Raw genomic sequence first — 14,872 nt, forward strand, 5'->3', positions numbered from 1 at the left:
GAGTTTGTCCCCAACAAATATCCTTCTGCCCCCATGTCCTTCCTGCCACTAGAACAAGCCAGAGTTCTGTTCAGATGCAAAGGAAAGCTTTATTTTCTAATCAGAAAATGGAGAGGCGCAGGCTCCAGAGCAGAACAGAAGCTCTCCTGATAGGCCACAGGCAGGACTTATTTATAGGGATCTTGTGGGGGTGGGGGAGGGAGGGGGCAGGTGCAGCTGTGTTGCCTAAGCTTCAGACTGCAGTGCCAAGCGCATTCTCCCAACACGGCCTGCTGCCATCTTGAATCGAGTTGTCCTGTGCAGAGCTGAGGTGTTGGTGAAGCTCTTTCCGTGGAGAAACTCCGGTCTGAAGCATCGGATGTGAGGCCTCTCATGCGGCACACTATGAAAAAGTGAAACCAGACTAAGCACAAAGAAAAAGGAAAAGGTTAGTATTTATTTTATTGCTCAGGTTCAATGGGAATTGTTAATGGATTTTGCCTGTGCCACTTTAAATATATCTCAAGGAGTAAATGGGAAATGGTGGGGAAGCAGTCCTACTCATTAGCTATTTGCTTTCTTTTGGTATTTTTGCCCCATTTTCCCAGATCTTCTATTGCTAAAGAGAATCAAGCAATCCAGTTTTTTGTTTGTTTGTTTGTTTTTGATGGTGGTAGTGTTGCTGAAATTTGGCCTCTGTCTGCCAGTGCCAAATTGAGATGCAGAGACTGGGTTTTGAGTAAGGGAAAAAAAAAATAGCTTTATTGCTTTGCCAGGCAAAGGAGGATCACAGCAGGCTAATGCCCTAAAGACTGTGCCTCACTCCCCCTTCTTGCAAAGAACTGCAAGGAATTTTATAGTAAAAAGGAGAAAAACAGGTTTTCAGATAGGAATCAGAATTGGGACAAATGTGCATTCATCTTTCTTTGGGGGATCTTAGTCATCAAAGTTGGAGTCAGGAGACCTCTGCATGATCATGATGGTGGTCTTCTGGGTTATGGCCTAGAATAACAGTACTTGCAAAAAGGGCATATTGATCAGAGATTAGAACAAACTAGGAAAGTTTCTGGAAAAACATTATGTGGTAATAATCTTTAACCCACAGGCAATTATGTTCAGGGTGCCTTTAGCTTACAGGTGATTGTGTTTAGGATGCAATTAAGCTAGAGAGAAGGACAAGGGAGGACTCTAAGCTCTTCAGTTTTAAAGTATTAATTTCTAAAAGAAGCGTAAGGAATACAACTTTTCTCTAAGGTATATAAAATGCCTATATAATTATGTTTATCCCTTGCGAGGGATCCTGCCTCAAGGCTGTACTATTGTTCCCTAAGTGTTCCCCCCTTGTCTTTGCATCCCCTCCCTTCTTGATCAGCAACTGTCTGAACCTGGACATAGGAACTCAGGGAAGTTCATGGTGGCTAAATGAGGCCTGTTTCATAAAAACAAGAAATGAGGGACACAGAAAGGCTTTTGTGCCCAGGAGTCCCACAAGACCCTGCCTGATTTCAGCATTGTTGCTAAAACTGTCCACCTGTGCCAAATTGAAACACAGAGACAGTTTTGGGCAAAGGTGAAGAGAAAATAGCTTTAATGCTTTTGCCAGGCAAAGAAGCTCAGAGCAGGCTAATGCCTTAAAGACTGTGCCCTCCATTGAGGGAGAACAGAGGGTGGTTTTATAGTTTGGAATAGAATATAGGGCCAAAGATAATGATCAGGCTAGAGGCAAGCTTGTATTTTCCTTTAAAGTTGGCATTTAGTGGTCCTAGGACTGGTCTGGTGGGCCTGGAGTGAAGAATGCTTCATAACATCTTTCTTTTGTTGGGAGGTTTAGTTCTGCTGAAGAACTCAAATACATTGTTTTGTATATCTCTGGAGGAGAAGCCAGGACCCTGCACTCTTGTGATTACTCCTCCCTTGTCTCTGCATTCCTTCCCTTCCCTGATTGGCAAATGTTTGAACCTGCCCTTTGGAAATCAGGGAAGATCCTTGGAGGTTGAATGAGACCTATTTCCTAAAACCAAGAAATAGAGGACTGAGAGAGGCTTCCATGCCAAGGAACCCCACAGGCCCCTGCTTGGCTCCAGTAGTATTATTTTTACATTGTTGCAACTTGTTTAATATACATCATTATTAATACCATGTGAGATAGTATTATAGATCATCTCAATTCATCTGTAAGCAGAATACTGTAGTTTGAGTTTTCTTAATCAGCACACCTAGTTATATTGGGAAGAGTAAGCATTATTTTTTCATGGTATCTGATAAACTGGGTATTGATGCCATTCTTGCTAATTCTTTATAATGTTAAGTTACACCTGGAATAGTGAACAGGTTGCATATCAGTTTTTACTGGCTTGTTTATTTCAATAATCACAAACATTATTATTTTGAGTTCTATATGTCTAACATTTAAATTCCCCAACCATATTAAGCATTAGACCTTTAGTTTATAGAACTGAAAGATAAATAAAATAATTATAATTTATCCTGATACATCTCATTACAAACATATTTGGCATTTACAGTGTTAGCAAGACTGGAGAGTCTTCACTCTATCATATTTGGTTAAAGTGACCATATATACATGTATTATACATGTAATAATACAACTTGAAGCAAAAAATAAGATACTATAGATGTATTCAAATTGGAATTAAAGAGTACTATATATTGAACAAAATATATAATTTTCTAATTTATAACACGTATTCTGAGTTTCTTCACAAACCTTGTAAGTAAATTTCAGATTTTTTATTTCATTATGTCATTTTTAAATGAGTTTATTTACTGTCTTTACTGTCTTTTGAATCATTTTTCTGAGTAGGGGATATATTAAATGATAGTTTATGTGTATATATTTTCATTCTAAATTAGTAAGCAAATTGCTAATCTGTTATTTCTTTGGTAAGATACAGAAATTTATTAAGTTGACAGAACATGCTATGAATAAATGAAAAAAATTTAAATGTGAACATTATGTTTTTGAGAACTACAAATCAGTATAAAGTAGTTCTAAATTGAATTGTATGTTAGCTTCCTCATTATTATACATTTCTGAATGATAAATTACATTTTATACTCTATAAAATTACTAACTTTTGTATCCTTAAACCATATTGGACTTTTGAGGTTTTAGTGAGTTGGTGCCAATTTCTCTATTACTCTGTGACCTTATCTATGTCTCATGACCTTATATTTTATAGAGCATGTCTAGGGAATATTTTGTACTAAGTATTTTGTATGAAGGAGAATATTTAAATCATTAGCAGACCTATTTGATATGTCAGCATCCTAAAATCAATCATTCTTACTCTAACTTATTTTTAGTTCACATTGGATATATTTTTATTTGAATTTTTCACTTAGAAGTATTATTTCATACAGCATTCATTGCACTTGTACCCATTATATTTGATTTAATGAACAATTAAAAACAAATGAATTGACAGACCCTTTATGTAATATCTTAACATGAACCATCCTGAATCAATTAATCATAGTTGAAATCAAATTTATATTTTCTGATACTCCGAGAAAGTAACCATTCATAAAATTTTGAGAGAAATGTATACCCATGTTTGTTTACAACTTTTAGGTGTTTTTTAATAATTATATATTACCTATAGGTATATAGGTCTTTTTGTCTTTTTAGGGCTGCACTCACTACATATGGAGGTTCCCAGGCTAGAGGTTCAATTGGAGCTGTAGCTGCTGGCCTACACCACAGTCACAGCAATGAAGAATCCGAGCCGTGTCTGCATCTACTTCACAGATCATGGCAACACCAGATCCTTAACCCACTGAGCGAGACCAGGGATCAAACCCACATCCTCATGGACACTAGTCAGATTCATTTCTGCTGCGCCATAATGCGAACACCTAATATTATATTGACAAGTGTTTTATATTTTTTTGAATAGTAATACACTAAAAATTAAGTTGTATAAATGCTGAATATGCTAATATATGTAAAAGAAAAACTAATCTCTCAATTTAATCATTTTTATATCATGATTTATTTCGTCCTTCAATAGTCTTGAAGAAAACTTGATTTTTTAATAAAGCTTAACAGATTTTTGTATTAGAAATATTAGAATTTTTAAATGAAACTATATGGATTTTATTACAAATGTAATACAAATACCAATTGTTTGTGAGTATATCAGTCTGAGACGTAATTTTATTACAAATATATATTAGGTGATATAGTATGATGACAAATACACATTTAGTAACGGTTACATGCAAATCTAAGATTTTTCTTCAATGGAAAATGTGTAAAAACTCAATTTTGTATTTTTAATAATGTTTTTTATTTTTTTTTTTCATTACAGCTAGTTTACAGTGTTCTGTCAATTTTCTACTGTATAGCATGGTGATCCAGTTCAACATACATGTATAGATTCTTTTTTCTCACGTTATCGTCCTTCATCTTAAGTGACTAGATATAGTTCCCAGTGCGACACAGCAGGGTCTCATTGCCTATCCATTCCAAAGTCTGCATCTATTAACACCAAGTTCCCAATCCATCCTGCTCCCACCCCCTCCCCCTTGGCAACCCCAAGTCAATTCTCCAAGTCCAAGATTTCCTTTTCTGTGGAAAGGTTCAGTTGTACCAGACATTAGATTCCAGATATGATATCATATGGTATTTGTCTTTCTCTTTCTGACTTACTTCACTTAGTATGAGAGTCTCTAGTTCCATCTATGTTGCTGCAAATGGCATTATTTTGTTCTTTTTTATGGCTGAGTAGCATTCCATTGTGTATATATACACCACATCTTTCTAATCCAATCATCTGTTGATATACATTTGGGTTGTTTCCAGGTCTTGGCTATTGTAAACAGAGCTGCAGTGAATATGTGGGTGCATGTGTCTTTTTCAATAAAAGTTTTTTTCTGGATATATGACCAAGAGTGGGATTGCTGGGTCATGTGGTAGTTCTACATATAGTTTTCTAAGGTACCTCCATACTGTTCTATAAGTGGTTGTACACGCTTGCATTCCCACCAAAAGTTCAGGAGGGTTCCCTTTTTTTTTTTTTTTTCCACAGCCCCTCCAGCATTTATCATTTGTGGACTTATACTAATGGCCATTCTGACTGGTGCGAGTTGGTGGCTCATGGTAGTTTTGATTTTCATTTCTCTAATTAATCAGTGATGTTCAACATTTTTTCTTGTGCTTCTTGCCCATCTATGTATCTTTGGAAAAATGCCTATTCAGGTCTTTTGCCCATTTTTCCATTGGGTTTTTGACTTTTTTGCAGTTGATTTGTATAAATTGCTTGCATATTAAGCCCTTGTTGGTTGCATCATTTGAAATTTTTTTTTCCCATTCTGTAAGTTGTCTTTTTGTTTTATTTCTGGTTTCCTTTGCTGTGCAAAAAATTTTCAGTTTGATTAGGTCCCATTGGTTTATTTTTACTTTTATTTCTGTTGCTTTGGGAGACTGACCTGAGAAACATTTGTAAGGTTGAGGTCAGAGAATGTTTTGGCTATGTTCTCTTCCAGGAGTTTGATTGTGTCTTGTTTAATATTTATCTTTAAGCCATTTTGAGTTTATTTTCGTGCATGGTGTGAGAGTGTGTTCCAGTTTCATTGATGTGCAGGCAGCTGTCCATGTTTCCCAGAAACACTTTCTGAAAAGACTGTCTTTTTCCCATTTTATGTTCTTGCCTCCTTTGTCAAAGATAAATTGACCATGGGTGTCTTGGTTTCTTTCTGGGTCCTCTATTCTGTTTGTTTTATGTTCTTGCCTCCCTTATCAAATATTAATTGACCATAGGTGTCTGGGTTTATTTCTGGGTTCTCTATTCTGTTCCATTTGTCAGTCTGTCTGTTTTGGTACCAGTACCACACTGTCTTGATGACTGTGGCTTTGCAATATTGCTTGAGGTCTGGCATAGTTATATCTCCTGCTTGGTTTTTGTTTCTCAGGATTGCTTTGTCAATTCTGGGTCTTTTGTGATTCCATATGAGTTTTTGGATTGTTTTTTCTAGTTCTGTGAAAAATGTCATGGGTAATTGGATAGGGACTGCATTGAATCTGTAGATTGCTTTGGGTAGTATGGCCATTTTTACAATATTAATTTTTCCAACCCAGGATCATGGAATGTCTCTCCATTTATTTGAGTCCTCTTTCATTTCCTTGATTAATGTTTTATAGTTCTCAGCATATAAGTCTTTCATCTCCTTGGTCAGGTGTATTCCCAGGTATTTGTTTTTTTGGGGTGCAATTTTAAAAGGTATTTTTGTATTCCTTTCCTAATATTTCATTGTTAGTATACAGAAGTGCGACTGATTTCTGAATGTTAATCTTATATTCTGCTACATTGCTGAATTTGTTGAATAGTTTTTGGGTTGAGTCCTTAGGGTTTTCTATATATAGTATCATGGCGTCTGCATACAGTGACAGTTTTACCTCTTCTCTTCCTATTTGGATGCCTTTTATTCTTTTTGTTTGTCCTATTGCTGTGGCTAGGATTTCCAATACTATGTTGAATAACAGTGGTGAAAGTTGGCATCCTTGTCTTGTTCCAGAAAAAGCTTTTATCTTTTCTCCATTGAGTGTTATATTTGCTGTGGATTTGTCATAAATGTCTTTAATTATGTTCCCTCTGTACACACTTTGGTAAGAATTTTTATCATGAATGAATTTTGGACTTTATCAAATTATTTTTCCACATCTATTGAGATTATCATGTGGTTTTTGACTTTTCTTTTGTTAATGTGGTGCATGATGTTGATTGATTTGCATATGTTGAACCATCCTTGTGAACCTGGGATGAATCCCACCTGGTCATGATTTATGATCTTTGTTATATGTTGTTGGATTTGGTTGGCTAAAATTTTGTTGAGAATTTTTGTGTCTATATTCATCAAGGATATTGGTCTATAGTTTTCTGGTGGTATCTTTGTCTGGTTTTGGAATTAGGGTGATGGTGGCATCATATAATGTTTTTGGGAGTGTTCCTTCTCCTTCATCCTTTTGAAAAAGTTTAAGGAGGATGGGTATAAGTTCCTCTTTGTATATTTTGTAGAATTCACCTGTGAAGCCATCTGGTCCTGCACTTTAATTTGTAGGGAGTTTTTTGTTTTTGTTTTTATTTTTTGTTTTGTTTTTTTTTTTTTTTGGTCTTTTTAGGGCCCCACCTGCAGCATATGGAGGTTCCCAGGCTAGGGGTCTAATAGCAGGTGTAGCCACCAGCCTACACCACAGCCACAGCAACACCAGATCCAAACCACATCTGTGACCTATACCACAGCTCATGGCAATGCTGGATCCATAACCCACTGAGCAAGGCCAGAGATTGAACCTGCAACTTCATGGTTCCTAGTCAGATTCATTTCTGCTGCACCACAATGGGAAATCCTGTAGGGAGTGTTTTTATGACATATTCATTTTCAATTCTAGTGATTGGTCTGTTCAGTTGATCTGTTTCTTCTTGATTCAGTTTTGGCAGGCTGTAACTCTCTAGAAAGTTGTCCATTTCTTCTAGGTTGTCAAATTTGTTAGCATACAATTGTTCATGGTATTCTCCCATGGATTTTTATATTACTGCAGTATCTGTTGTGACTTCTCTTTTTTCATTTCTTATTTTGTTTATTTGAGTTTTTTCTATCTTCATGGTGAGTCTGGCCAGAAGTTTGTCAATTTTGTTTACCTTTTCAAAGAACCAGCTCTTGGTTTTATTGATTTTTATTGATTTTTTTCTATGTTTTTTGAATCTCTATTTTATTGCTTACCTCTTTGATCTTTATGATTTCATTTCTTCTGCTGACTTTAGGCTGTGTATTTTCTTTCTTTTCTAATTCATTTTAATGGTGAGTTAAGTTGTAAATTGAGATTTTTCTTCTGTTTTGAGGAAGGACTGTATTGCTATGAATTCCTTCTGAGCATTGCTTTTGTGGCATCCCATAGATTTTGAGTGGTTATGTCTTCATTATTATTTTTCTCCAGGTGTTTTTTAATTTCCTTCTTGGTTTCCTAATTGACCCATTGGTTTTTAGTAGCATGTTGTGTAGTCTCCATGTAGTAAGTATTTTCTCATTTATTTTCCTGTGGTTGATTTCTAGTTTCATGTCATTGTGGTCAGAGAAGATACTTGAAATAATTTCTATCTCTTATATTTGTTGAGGTTAGCTTTGTGTCCCAATATGTGATCAATCCTTGAGAATGTTCTATATGCACTTGAGAAGAATGTGTATTCTGATTTTTTTGGATGTAATATCTTGAAAATGTCAATTGTCTAACTTTTCTATTGAATCATTTAGGATCTTTGTTGCCTTAATAATTTTCTGTCTAGAGTATCTGTCCATTGATATGAGTGGGGTGTTAAAGTCTCCTGCTATGATTGTATTTCCATCAGTTTCTCCTTTTATATCTGTTAGTATTTGTTGCAGCTATCTGGGTGCTCCTATATTATGGGCATATATATTGATATTGTAATATCCTCTTCTTGAATGGATCCTTTTTCTTTGTCTTTCTTTATGGCCTTCATTTTTAAGTCTATTTTGTCTGATATGAGTATTGCAGCTCCTGCTTTCATGTCTTGTCCATTGGTATGAAATATTATTTCCCATCCCCTCACTTTCAATTTATATGTGTCCTTTGCCCTAAGTTGAGTTTCTTGCAGACAGCAGATTGAAGGTTTTTGCTTTTTTACCCAATCTGCCACTCTGCGTCTTTTGATTGGAGCATTCAGTCCATTGACATTTAAGCTAATTATCAATAGGTATGTATTTATTGCCATATTAAACCTTGTTAAACCTTAATTCCTTGATATTCATCCTTAAGTCCTTCAGTATTTTCTCTATCTCCCTTTTGAACTCAATGTCTGCCATACTGCAGAGGTCTGTTTCATTGTTGACTGCTCTAGGTCAATTCTCCTGTTCCTTTAACTGGGAATGGTTTCTGAGCTTCTTCATCTTGCTTATGTTTTTCTTTTCCTGTGACTTTAGGGAAGCCAAACTATAGTTTTTTAAGGCTACCTCTATGCAAGAGCACCCCTTTGTATTTTTTCAGGGGGTTACATTTATTTTTGATGTGAAAGTTTGAATACCTGCTGTCTCTTTCTTTGGTGTGAGCCCGCTGTTGTTCCCAGGATGCTCAGTGTGTTTTCAGGGAGAAGAAGGCAATGGGTAGGGCCAGAGCAGTCAATGCCTGGTCACTGGGCTCTCAATAGCAGCAAGGACCTGCAAGAAGGTGGCACAGGCTACTCCTAGTTGCAGGGCCCTGGGAAGTGGTAGTGAGCTCTAAGCAGATCTACAAGGAATCCAGAGCATTGGCAGTAGCAGCAGAAGGGTGTGTGAGTTCCCAGTGGAGTGAGAGCAACAACAGCTAGTGTTTTATTGCAATGCCTCCCTCTGAGGTGATTGAAACTGCAAGTGTTGCCTGCTCAGGGACCCCTGGTGGTAGTGGGCCACAGTCACCTCTGGAGTCAGTGTTAACTGTGGTGGTTTGCCTCAACCAACTGTGGACCATGCATGAAGCAGCCCGTCTCACTTAGCTCACATAGGATGTGCTATACAGGCTGTTCCTAGTTGTAGAATCCTGGGAAGTGACAGAGATCAGGCATGTGGGTACTGCCCATAGCATTCAGCAGCGGCAGCAATAGGTTTGGTGTGCTCCTTGGGATGTGAAAGCACCAACAGGTGGTGTTCAGTCACAATGCCCTCCTCTGTGGTGCCCTTGAGGTGACTGAGGCTGCAAGTGGTGCCTGTTCATGGACCCCTAGTGGTAGCGGGCCAGTCCCATGTCTGGAGCCTGATATAAATGTAGTGGTTTGTTCCCGCCTTCTGTGGACCATGCAAGAAGCACCATGTCCTACCTAGCCCCCACAGGAGGTGCTGCACAAGCTGTTCTTAGTTGCAGGATCCTGGGACAGGACAGTAACCAAGCATCTGGGCACTGCCCAGAGCATTTGGCAGTGGCAGCAGCAGGGTGGGTATGCTCCCAGGGGAGTGAGAGCAACAACAGGTGGTGTTCCGTCACAATGTCCTTCTCTGTGGTGCCCTCTGAGGTGGTTGGGGCTACAAGTGATTTTTGTTCAGGTATGCCCAGTGGTGATGGGCCACACCCACTTCTGGAATCAGGGATAACTACGGTGGTTTTCACACACCACCTGCAGACCACACAAGAAGCACCCTATCCCACTTAGCCCACGCAGGAGGTGCTGCACCAGCTGCTCCTAGTTGTAGGGTCTTGGGAAGGGACAGTGACCAAGTGTCTGGGCACAACCCAGAGCATTTGGCAGTGGTAGCTACAGAGTGGGTATTTTTCCAGGGGAGTGAGAGCAACAGTGTATGGTGCTTGGTTGCAGTGCCTTTTTTTTGCCATCCCTTGTAGTGACTGGGGCTGCAGGGAAGCCCACTCATGGGCCCCTAGTGGTGGCAAGCCACACCTCCCTCTGGCCTCCAAGATTACTGCCACAGTCTGCCCCTGCCTCCTGTATATTGTGCAAGAGGCACTGTGCCGCACTCAGCCCCCTGATGTCCTTAGCCCACATAAGAGGTTCCTGGTCACTGGTAGCCTGCACAAGAAGCACCCAGTCTCCTGTAAAGGAGCAAGAGGCTTCTCAACCTCTGGAGCCTGTGCCAGAGCTGCCCCACCCTCTGAGAGACTGTGGGCATAAACGTGCATGCATGATCTGGTGCAGGGAGTTTCCTATGGAGGTCCGCCCCTCCTCATTTTGCCCTCCCCAACAATGGCACCTTGCCTCTCTTGCAGGCCTGGACTTTCTCTTGGGTTCCCTCTGCTGTGGAGTTCCACTCCCTGGCCTGTAGCACACTGCTTCCCCCCGCCTGAAGCACACTGCTCTTTATCCCCTGAGGCTGTCCCCACACAGCCATCCTCAGTCCTTTTCCTGGGACTGACCTCCAGAGCCTAAGTCTCAGTGTCCAGCCCCTGCCTGAGCATCTCAGGTTGTGGTGTCTGGGCGGGTGGTTCAAATGATCTGTGTGGCTCTTACTCTACTTTGCCCTCTTCAGTACAGCTGCTGCACTTTTCTTGGTGACTTTGAGGTCCCTTCATCTTGGCTGATCTTTCTGTCAGTTAGTGGCTTTCCAGGATGGGGGTTCCTTTTCTCCTTCATAGCTCCCTATCAGGAATGCTAGTCCCATCCTGATTCCTTTTCTCTCACTTTACTTTTGTTCAAGTTATGTCAAGAGTTTCTTGCCCTTTTTGGAGGTTTAAGTTCTTCTGCCATCATTCAGTTGCTGTTCTGTGCAAGGCATTTTAAATGTAGATAGGTTTTTTTGAGGGGTTTGTGGGAGAAGGTGAGCAAGAAATTTTATTCCTCCACCATCTTTCTCTGCCCCCCTCAAAACTCAATTTTCTAACATGATACTAAATAACTATTCATATTTGATTTACATATTAGTGTGTTTAGTATGATAAAATGTTCTAGGATTTTTGAATTTTGATTTTTCATATTCATAAACCAAATAAGTAATATTTAACCTAAATTTTTCAAAGAGTTCTGAAACTATTCTACCATAGAATAAGATGCCATTTTTTTCACAGACACAAAATAAGGATACAAAAGTTGTGATAATAATTTTTTTTCTTTTTTTGTGGGATCAAGGCAGTTACCCGAGTTTGATAAATAAATTGAAACCCAAAAACCTTGTTTTTTATGTTATTTCAGAGTCAAAATTATGAATATAACTAGACTTTCATCCATATTATCCATGTTGTTAAAAATGAAAAAGTTGACTATTTTTCTCATGATTATCTTCATCTTGAGGGTTTCAAATCAGAGATTTTCTAAAATTTATAACAAGTTAAAAATAATATATGTATGTATATAAACATGTAAAACATTTTTAAGATTTACTTATAATTTTACCACTAAATTTCTATATAAAACTACTATAATGTCATAATATTATTAACTTTATGGGTATCCCTAAAACACTAATATCATACAAGTATTATTGCTCCTTCTTGTTTATAGTATTTTTCTAATATAGTATCTTTTTAGTTTTTTCCTAATAAATGCTATATTTGTAGTAGTAAGAATACTTGGTAATATATTTTATATAAGACATATTGCCAAAAATTTATGTGGATAATGTGGAAGAATAAAAGGCCTATACCAGCAATTATCAAGATAATGCTTTTCCTGTAATATGAGAAAAAAAAGGTGTATTTTTCCCAATTAAATCTACCCAAGAGTATTTTCACTGGCTATTAATGTATAGCTAGTGTGTCTTACTGAGAAAAATATGCTGAAATAAATTCTATATTTTTCATCCTATAGAAGCACAAGTGTTCATTCTGTATAGGAGGTTAAAGGCTTATGAATCTTTTTTTACAATTTTGGGCTTTTAAGTTTCTGAAAAAATAAAGCAGTCTGATAAGTGCTGCTTTAAATGTCTATAATAGATAAAAAAAATCAATTCTAACTTAATAAGAACATAATCAGATCACCACCTTTAAATATGTTTAATTCTTTTTTCTTATTAATGCTTGTGTAACTACTAAGTGTAGTTATTAAGTTTCTCTTTTATGTACATCTTCATTGTCAGAATTTATACACTCAAGGCTATTTCCTCATTAAATAATGTATAATGTCTTAGAATATTTTTAAAAAACAATATTTTACTCTGCAAATGTTGCTGTTTTATGAGAACTTTTATAGCACCTAATTCTGCTGCTATTTTAAAAGCTTTTTTCTTATGCTAAATTTGTGATGTGTGAGACAAACAGAAATAAACATATTTGTTTTGTAAAATTAATATAAAATGCCTTAGAAACACTATCTCAACATTGTGAATTAGTTTATAGTTCATACCCCATCAAAAAGAAGGATTTTTTTTTAACATTGTAACAAATCAGTTAATTAGGGCCTGGGTAAATGTCTGAAGCAAATAGCACTTTTTCAATACAGCATTATATAATGCCCTATTAAACTATAAAACAAAGTAATGAGGCAAGGAGAAATTAGCACTAGGAAAGAGAGTGTAGATTTTTACACACTGTATAAGATGTGAGATTAGATCAGCCTCTCTTAAATTATTGTAGTTATTTACTTTAAATAATTTCCCAGGTTAGACACATTTGTCAGCTATTTTTTTTACTTTTAGATATGTGAGGGTGAAAGAGAAGGAAGGAGTACATGGAAGTACAGAAGTCTCTTGGAGAAATGCTTTATTCCTTTGATACTATATCCAAAAGTGGGATTGCTGGATGATATGAATTTTTTGAGGAATCTCCATACTATTTTCCACAGTGGCTGCACCAGTTAGTATTCCCAGAAACAGTATACCAGAGTTCCTTTTTCTCAACACTTGTTATTACTTGTCTCTTTGATAATAGACATTCAGATAGATGTGAGGACATAGCTCATTGTGGTTTTGATTTGTATTTCCCTGTTGATTAGTGATGCCAAGTATATTTCCACATTCCTGTTGGCTATCCATATGTTTTCTTTGGAAAAATGTCTATTTATATCCTATGCCCATTTTTAATTGAGTTATTTCTTTTCTTGATGTTAAGTTGTATATGCCCTTCGTATAGGTTGGATATTAGCCCCTTATCAGTTATATTGTTTGCAAATATTTTCTGTCATTTTGTATGTGGTATTTTTGTTGATAGTTTTCTTTACTGTTTAAAGATTTTTAGTAAGATCTTGTCCCATTTATTTTTGCTTTTGTTTTCCTTTCCTGAGATTGATATATACAAAAATATTATTAAGACCTACATCAAAAAGAGCATATTATGTGTTTTCTTCCAGCTGTTTATGATTTCAGGTTTTTTTTTTTTTTTTTTTTTTTTTTTTAGGGCCGCACTGGTGGCATATGGAGGTTCCCATGCTAGGGGTTGAGTTGGAGCTATAGCTGTAGGCCTACACCACAGCTACAGCAATGCGAGATCTGAGCTGCATCTGCAAACTACACCAAAGCTCAAGGCAATGCCAGGTCCTTGACCCACTGAGTGAGGCCAGAGATTGAACCTCATACTCATGGATGGTAGTCAGGTTCGTTAACTGCTGAGCCACAACAGGAACTCCAGTTTTTTTTTGTTGTGGTTTTTTGTTTGTTTGTTTGTTTTTGTCTTTTTACAGCTGCACCTGTGGCATGCGGAAGTCCAAGGCTAGGGGTTGAATCAGAGCTGCAGATGCTGGCCTACACCACTGCCACAGCAATGCAGGATCTGAGTTGCATCTGCAACCTACATCAAGGCTCATGGTAACAAAGGATCATTAAACCACTGAGCAAGGCCAGGGATTGAACCCACACCTCATGGATACTAGTTGGGTTTGTTACTGCTGAGCCATGATGGGAACTCCTGATTTCAGTTTTTACATCTAATTCTTTAATCCATTTTCACTTTTATTTTTGTTCATGGTGTGAGAGAGTATTCCAATTTGATTCTTTCGAATGGAGCTGTCCAGTTTTTCCAATGCCATGTATTAAAAAGACTGTCTTTTTCCCGTTGTATATTCTTGTCTACTTGTGGTAGATTGATTATCCATACAAGTGTGGGTTTATTTCCAGGTTCTCTATTCCGTTCCATTGATCTATATGTCAGTTTTTGTGCCAGTACCATACTATTTTGATGACTGTAGCTTTCTAGTACAGTTTGAAAACAGGGAGCAAGATGCCTCCAGCCTTGTTCATCTTTCTCAAAACTGTTTTGGCTATTTGATGTATTTTGTGTTACTACACAAATTTTAGAATTGTTTAGTTTTGTGGAAAATGCCATTGTTATTTTGATAGGGATTACATTGAATCTGTAGATCCCCTTGGGTAGTACGGTTATTTTAACAACATTAATTCTTCCATCCATAAACACAGTATGTCTTTCCATGTGTTTGTCTCTTCCTATCATGGCTTAGATATTTCCAAATATTGTTCATTTTCCTCAGATTTGTTGCTAGGTTTTTTA

The 14,872-nt window shown here is 37.3% G+C and overlaps 1 long non-coding RNA gene across 1 annotated transcript in view; it reads left to right on the forward strand.

Moving 5' to 3' along the window:
• The first annotated feature begins 309 nt into the window (after nt 1-309).
• Nucleotides 310-14,872, forward strand: part of LOC146397804 (uncharacterized) — a 41,034-nt gene continuing 26,471 nt past the window's right edge. The window contains exon 1 of the long non-coding RNA XR_014825329.1: nt 310-427. This is a non-coding gene — a long non-coding RNA (uncharacterized LOC146397804). The remainder of the gene's footprint in view (nt 428-14,872) is intronic.

Source organism: Sus scrofa, chromosome 13 (genome assembly GCF_054392235.1).
Source record: "Sus scrofa isolate SSC_HxYL_T2T_F1_AM1 chromosome 13, Sscrofa_HxYL_maternal_Yorkshire_Landrace_v2.0, whole genome shotgun sequence".
Classification (NCBI taxonomy): Eukaryota; Metazoa; Chordata; class Mammalia; order Artiodactyla; family Suidae; genus Sus; species Sus scrofa.